Consider the following 6,705-nt stretch of genomic DNA (forward strand, 5'->3'; position numbering starts at 1 on the left):
AGTAAAATAAATAAATAAATAAATAATTTCAAATGTTAAAATGATGATTAAAATACATTATCCTACAAAACTAATTTTATTTAATCTCTTCATTTTATTCCTGTTCCTTGTTTTATTCAATGTTCTATGTAATAAGCAAGGCAGATGATTAAAAAGGAAACCAAATTACTACAAACAAATGAACTCCCAAAAATTCAGCTAGTGACAACTGCATTTACAAAAATTCTATGCAGTGTGCATGGAACCGAACTGAACATCTATAGTTGTTAATGCCGTATTTAAATGTGTATCAGAGATGTATCTCTCTTCTGTATGTGTTTGAGTTTTTTATGTGTTTAACTTTGATTAACCTGTGCTTTATGGTCAATACAATGAAAATGTAGTGTATTAAATAAGCTTTAACAAAAATCTAATGAGATTGTGGCTTTTGACTGGAAATAAAGCTTCATTTCAAAGCATTTTATCTTCATTTAACTTTGATAGCAAAGTTTATCAGTTTCAATGCTGACTCCATTTTCATTTTTTAAAAGAACATGGTTCATCACTATTCCATAATAACATAAATAACGTATGAATAAAAAAATACAAAAGTGTAGCAAAACGTTAAAAAACATAAAATACAGAAGATCTGCTGCTGCTCTCATGAATCTTCAGCTGTGTGTTCATGTTGCTCTCTAAATCTGCTCATTCTCACTTTCTGATCTTCCTCTTTCTTTCCTAAAAGCATCACATTATCATCATCATCACACTCTTAATATTCACATGTCAAATCCATAATGATGATCATAAATGTCTCTCACCTGACGTGTGTCTCATGTAGATGTGAAAACCTCCTAACAGACCCAACAGAACCATCAGCTGGAAACCCCAGGCCAGCACAAACACCACAGACACTGAACAACACAAACACATCAATCAATCAATCAATCAAACGGTTTATTATCACAGTCCCATTAATGACGGTCACTTCAGGTCTGTTATTGTAAAGATCACATTCCCTCATCCTGCCATATTTTACTCTACAATCTCGATCATCTTGTGTGTAGTTTATTCTCTTTATTATCTTCAGCTCATATTCTCTAGCGTCCAGCACTGTCAGCAGATTGAGTTTGTGTCCCAGAGCTGCGTAACAGGGATCAGACTGATCAAACCAGCAGAACCGATCCAGACCTGAAGAACAAAACACACACACACACACACACACACACAGAGAGAGAGACACACACACACAGACAATGAAATGTACCAAAATCTAAAGGAATCACTGATTAAAATCAGACATAAATTACATACACAAAAAAGTATTAAAATAACGCTAAAATAAATTCAAATTTACTTTCACTGTCTGCAAACACTTTATGCATGTTGAAATGCTTTATTCTGATAAAGCAAATTGTCTTTGTCCTGCACTTTCTGTCCAGTTCCATTAACCTGCGGCATTTCTCTCTTTGTAAATAATGTCTTGATCTTTCTCACATTACATTTAATGGATTGACATCATTTAATGAATCCTTCCTCAAACTTTTCACACACTTTCTCTCACATTTTTAACACTCCGCTAATATTGTCACAGTCTTGGCCACCAGATGGCACTGTTTTTCTGTAAGCACGTGGCTTGTGTTGTGTTTGTTTAGTGTCATGTGCTCTCTCCTGTCTATTGTCTCACCCCGCCCATCTTGTTACCTCATTACTGTTTCAGTGGGTTCACCTGTGTCTCCCTCATTACCCTTCTCATTTGCTCCCTATTTATTCTCCTTGTGTTTGCAGTCCTGTGCTTCGATGTTTTCTTATGTGTCTGTGTGCTCTTTGTTTAAGCCTGCTTTGCCTGTTCCTGTGTGGCCGTTAGTGATGGGCAAATGAAGCACTGAGGCTTTCCTCTGACTGTTTCGGGAAAAGATTCAAAGCTTCGCCAGTGTCAAAAATAGCACCATCTGGTAGTCAATAAAAAATATATCAGCCAAAAACCTGTGTGTGTTCGTTAAAATTCTCTCTCTGATAAAATAATTTACCAATTTAACTGTGGCATTAAATGCCAATATGAATATCAATATGATGTAATAGAAGAATAATGTACACATATGAATTGCATATGCCAAATATATTTTTTTCTGAAATAGTTTTTATTCTTCATATTACTTCTAGGGCTGGGTATTTAAAAATGTAATTGAATAAGTCTGAATGAAAACTTACTTGTAAAGTAAGATCTGGGGTTTCGAACATTCTGACACGTGCACGTGATTGGACAGATCGTGAGGCTTCATTTTCTGCTGATCACGTGATTCTCTGAAAACCATACGTGCTCCGGCACAGAGCTTCGTGAGAAATTGCGCTGCTTACCCGATTCGCGCTTTGAAGCTTCAATGTTATATGTAACATCAATAGTGTCCGTCCCCTGCCTTGCCAAGCTGTGCACGGTTCTGGCCTTCCTGCTGTCCCCCCCCCCCTTGGGGTAGCTTTTGTTAGTTTTGTTTATTTTCATTATTAATAAAAAGCCAGATTACAGCAATTAAGTCCTCGCTCTTCATCCCTGCACCCTCACCTGACAAATATAAACTGTATAGACTATGACTAGATCACTGCAGACTCTTAATGTAATATTGCAACTAGGGATACTAATTTAATGTGCTAATTGGTGAGATATAACAGAAAAATAATGCATAAAAAATATAAACACAATAAATGACCCCGCCCCGGTTCAGACCTGTTCGTCATCTTACACTAAAAACTACAGTGTAAGTTTTACACACATAAAACTACACTCAAAGTGCAGATCTGTCAAACTCTAATGGTTATTACTGCCCACAAATTCTGCTTTGGACAAGGATTCGATTAGAACTACAATCACAAATAAAAAGTGATAAACTACAAACATGGCAGATACGCAAGACTGGTGGTTATATTAAAGAGGTTTGAGTGATTAATAATCAATATCAACCTGATAAAAAACATTTATTTAATGTTATACACGTTATGTTTCATCTGCAACAACATTGTAACATTTTATGAAGAACCATAGATATGTATATGTAGATTCGACCGCTCCAGATACATCGATGCATCCGCCATCTTGGAACAGTCAACGTGTCACTCAAAGTAAAAATCAACGAGTTTTCAAATGGAGATTTAAACTCCAGAAGAAATGGGATCAACTTTCACAGGTGATAATGAGTTGATTTGTGTTTTTATAACTCAATCATTTATCACGGTCAGGAGCTCATGTGCCCTGAAATCATTAGATGTCAAGGCAAACGTTGCAGTGCAAGTTCATTTCATTTGATCTCGCATATAATTTGTGTAAAATGTAAAGTGTTGCACATTTTATTGGTACAGAGATGGACATGTGTATTTTGTAAAAAACGTTTGCAACTGCTTTTTATCATTTACTTAGGAGCACCACAATTAAATGATCCTTCATAGGGGCTACAGAACAGATACTTTGAAGTTTATTTTAAAGTGCAAAGTATTAAATGTACAAAATGTGTTGAGTAAAGCTCTGTAAAAACTTCATTTCTGCAGCACTGTGTTGGAAGTGTGTGCCATTGGTTAATCAAAAGTACATACACACACTTGTGGTTTTCACACTAACTTGAACACTTCGGCCAAATACAGGAAATACGTCATGCAAGTAGACAAGAGGTCAAGTGCAAAGACTGCATGTATGAGCATTGTGACTGACCCTATTTATATTTATATATGGTTTAAATGGTGACAGGATGCATGTAAGTCTCTGTTAAAGAATTGTGATGAACTTGTTTGTCCCAAACCTTGTCTACTATTCTGCTACACACTCTAAATTATGTAGATACATTTTCATCACAAAATGTGCACATACTTTTAGGGCATAGTATAAGTAGGCAAACTGGGATGCAGCATCTTTGAGAAGTGCGGATTGCTTTACATCAGCAACAAATGCACATGTACAAGTATCCACTGAAATTGGACTAAAAATATTACATAAAGTATATACAATAATTTGGATTTCATGGGTCTTTCTTTTACTGTGAAGTAAACACTGAAATATTATAATAAGTCCCCTTACACACACTCAGATCTCTTGCTAGATCACGGCTGCAGACTCTTTAATATTTAATATTACATTCATCAGAGATTGATCGGATTGATTCAGCATGATAAAATGAGTTTGATGTGAAAGTGACTCACATGCAGTAGTTTGCAGCAGCAGCATCAGTTCAAAGATCAGCATCATTTCTCTAAAGTCCAGTCTCCAGAAGAAGAGTGTCAGATCGAGTCTTCACTGACAGACAGACAGCAGCTCTGCTGACACACAAGGAAATTACAGCACTTTAACAAAGAAAGAAGAAAGAGGAAGCTTTTGTAGAGAGGGTCTATGTGGGTTCCTTCTTAAATACACACAAAAAGACTGAAACTAGGAAAAAGATATAACAAGAAGAATCACTTCTCGGTTACAAAACATTTCCAAAGAGTGCACAGAGCTACTTTCTGAATGACCGAGAGGCAGATTCACACCTGAGACTCAGTGGCAATAAAATGTAAAATCAGTGAAAACCATGTCAAGATCACATTCAAAAACTCTGAAGCAGAAGATTGAAACCACAAAACATAAACTGCAAAACACCAGACGCTGCAAAACCGAGACACGGATCAGGAGGAACAGTTTTGAATGTACATGAACTGAAAATGTACCTGAAAAAAGTAAAAGAGCAAGAGCAGAAATGTGAAATACATTCAGATATGGAAAATAAACACACAGAACGACTTCACAATCTGACAGAAGAGTTTTATTATGAATGAACAAAAGGGGTTCCATGTAATGAAATACTGCTGATGCAAAAACAAATGTACAACAAATAATTTAAAAACGTCCTTCATAACTAAAACTGTAGTCAATCTGGTTTAATTCATTCATCACAGGTCTGTAATTCTGCATTAATGAGTTTAATTAGTGATTTCATGAGTAGTCGGTTCAGACCAGACATAAATAATGCTCACAAAGTTCAGAAATACATCAACATACTCTACAAGAAATAAACACAACACATGTAAAGATCAATGTCTATCATGAAAGCTTCTTCTGTCTCCTGGTTTAATTCAGCAGGTGAAAGCTGGACTGATGTGAGAATCGCTGAGATTCTGAAGTCATTTCTCACAGATGGGATGATCTGCTGCTGCTCTCATGAATCTTCTGCTGTGTGTTCATGTCACTCTCTAAATCTTCTCATTCTCACTTTCTGATCTTCCTCTTTCTTTTCTAAAAGCATCACATCACATCATCATCATCATCATCACACTCTCAATATTCACATGTCAAATCCATAATGACGATCATAAATGTCTCTCACCTGACGTGTGTCTCATGTAGATGTGAAAACCTCCTAACAGACCCAACAGAACCATCAGCTGGAAACCCCAGACCAGCACAAACACCACAGACACTGAACACACTGAACAATAACAGTTAGACAGAAAACAAACCCATCCTTCATGTTTCCAGTGGCGTGTTTGTTAAACTCATACCACATTCTGATGTCTGTGAGCTACTGGTCACTGAACATCAACACAATTAACTGCTGAGACCAAGGTCATACAAATAATGGCACTTTTAAAGAATTAGGAGAACTGACTGTTTTACTCCAATGTTGCTGTGGTTATATAATGCAATCATGTATTAGAAGCTCACCATGACAGGGTTGGACTCTAATGGTCTTCTGTGCGTGACTGACGTGGTTCTTCGCGCTGCAGCTGATGTCTCCATCAGTTCCCTCATCCAGATCAATGCTGATTTCACCGCCTTTGTGGAGTGGATACTGGCGAGAATTGGATCCACTCCCGACCCAGAGCCCAGCCCACCATCTCCCCGCGATGTGGAGCATCAGCCCGAGCCCACCGTTGAAAGAGAGCCATTTCTCGCCACGATCAACGAGCCAGCGCAAAGCGGAGCGACTGAGCAGAGGATCACCCCGGAAGTAGAGCTTAACCCGTCAGACCAGGTGCGAGAGCTGGCAACAGTGCACAGCGAGGGAGCAAGCCATGGACAGAGAGTGCGCAGAGTGGAGCTTCGCCCACTGCACCGAGGCTGAGGGTGTGCTGATAGTGCATCTGGGACGGTTGGACTTCGAGGGGGACCTTATTGACTGGGTAAATGGAGCAGGAAGCCGGTTTGCCCCCTTTCCTCTCTCCTTTGTCCCTGCTGGTCTCGTCCTGCCATATGTCGTCTCCTGTCTCCATGTCCAGTCCAGAGTGGGCTCCCATTTCCCAGGCCAGCCAGGAGTGGGTTTTGAGCCCGGAGGGCAGCCCTAAGAGCCCGGAGGCTCACGAATGCCTACTGACCTGCCCGCTCCTGCCTCCTCCACCGCTGTCGTCTAGCAGCCCCTCAGCTCACCCTCAGCCCACCATCAATACGGTGCGAGCTCCACGGGTCTGCCATCCTCCAGTGTAGCCATGGCTGGAGAATCCCTCACCTCCAGGCTCCGAAACCCGGATTCCGCCTCGGCCCATAGACCCAGCGGCTCCACCTCGGCTTCTAGCTCCCTCCCCTCCACCGTCACCAGTCGATCCTCCATCTCCACCAGGCTCCCTCGTCCCTCTGGCTCTGCTCCTCCGGCTGCACCTTGTCGCTCCGTTGGGCTACTTCCTCCCGTCGGTTCTACTTTGGTCCTCAGTCACTCCAGCTCCGCCGTGGATCTCCGCCTCGGTCGCCAGAGCCCTCGGCTCCACCCTGGCCCC

At 40.2% G+C, this 6,705-nt stretch overlaps 2 long non-coding RNA genes across 3 annotated transcripts; both read right to left on the bottom strand.

The window, feature by feature from the left end:
* Nucleotides 1-576: 576 nt before the first annotated feature.
* Nucleotides 577-4,258, bottom strand: LOC107559617 (uncharacterized). Its single transcript, XR_001605640.1, has 3 exons — nucleotides 4,162-4,258; nucleotides 801-1,170; nucleotides 577-717 (listed from the first exon to the last, which is right to left on the bottom strand). It is a non-coding gene; the product is annotated as an uncharacterized lncRNA (long non-coding RNA).
* An 822-nt stretch (nucleotides 4,259-5,080) lies between these two features.
* LOC107559618 (uncharacterized) lies at nucleotides 5,081-5,737 on the bottom strand. 2 transcript variants are annotated; one of them, XR_001605641.1, is made up of 3 exons: nucleotides 5,660-5,737; nucleotides 5,322-5,423; nucleotides 5,081-5,230 (listed from the first exon to the last, which is right to left on the bottom strand). It is a non-coding gene; the product is annotated as an uncharacterized lncRNA (long non-coding RNA). The 2 variants fall into 2 exon arrangements; XR_001605642.1 differs by lacking the exon at nucleotides 5,660-5,737 and adding an exon at nucleotides 5,497-5,529.
* Between the last annotated feature and the right edge of the window lie 968 nt (nucleotides 5,738-6,705).

The sequence above is a fragment of the Sinocyclocheilus grahami genome, unplaced genomic scaffold (genome assembly GCF_001515645.1).
Source record: "Sinocyclocheilus grahami isolate Dianchi unplaced genomic scaffold, SAMN03320097.WGS_v1.1 scaffold692.1, whole genome shotgun sequence".
Classification (NCBI taxonomy): domain Eukaryota; kingdom Metazoa; phylum Chordata; class Actinopteri; order Cypriniformes; family Cyprinidae; genus Sinocyclocheilus; species Sinocyclocheilus grahami.